Raw genomic sequence first — 980 nt, 5'->3', positions numbered from 1 at the left:
GACAATATATAATCATAAAGTGGATACAGTAAAAACAATGGATTATAATAAATTAGGAGAGGGATTTGATAGGTGTTAAACCAGTCTAAGATTCTTGTATTATTTAGAGAAGGGTAAAGATATTAATTCTCTTTAGACTTTAAAAATTTCACTACGCATGGGGACATTTCACCCGAATTGAGGGAAGATTTTTGAATAAAGATGGAGAACTATACACGTGCATTTGCCTCTATTCCTCCCAAAGAAAAATCTCATTAAAATTACAGTAAACGGGGGTAGGGGAGGGGGGCGAGTGGAGGGTATAGCTCAGTGGTAAAGCACATGCTTAGTGAGGTTCAGTGCCCAATACCTCCATTAAAAAAAAAAAAAAACTGCATTCATATCAACAACTTGCTTGTGAGAAAAAAAAATTACTGTAAATGGATTTTTTCAAGGGGCCTCCATCCAGGTACAAGGACAAAGATAACAGGACAGAAGAAAACAATACCAAATTTTTTAAATCACAGCAATATTTTTTTCAAACCAGCTCCTAGAGTAATGGAAATAAAAGCAAAAATAAACAAATGGGATCTAATTAAACTTAAAAGCTTTTGCACAGCTAAGGATACCATCAACAAAACGAAAAGACAAGCTACAGAATGGGAGAAGATATTTGCAAATGATGCAACCAACAAGGGACTAATTTCCAAAATATACAAATAGTTCATTTGGCTTAATATCAGAAAACAAACAACCCAATCAAAAAATGGGCAGAAGACCTAAATAGATATCTCTCCAAAGAAGACATCCAGATGGCCAATAGGCACATGAAAAGATGCTTAACACTGATAATTATCAAAGAAATGCAAATCGAAACTACAATGAGATATCACCTTATACCAGTCAGAATGGCCATCATTAAAAAGTCGACAAAGGACAAATATTGGAGAGTGTGTGGAGAAAAAGGAACCCTCCTACACTGTTGGTGGGAATGTAAATTG

This window comes from Camelus ferus, chromosome 1 (genome assembly GCF_009834535.1).
Source record: "Camelus ferus isolate YT-003-E chromosome 1, BCGSAC_Cfer_1.0, whole genome shotgun sequence".
In the NCBI taxonomy this organism is placed as follows: domain Eukaryota; kingdom Metazoa; phylum Chordata; class Mammalia; order Artiodactyla; family Camelidae; genus Camelus; species Camelus ferus.
This window is presented reverse-complemented; position numbering follows the sequence as displayed.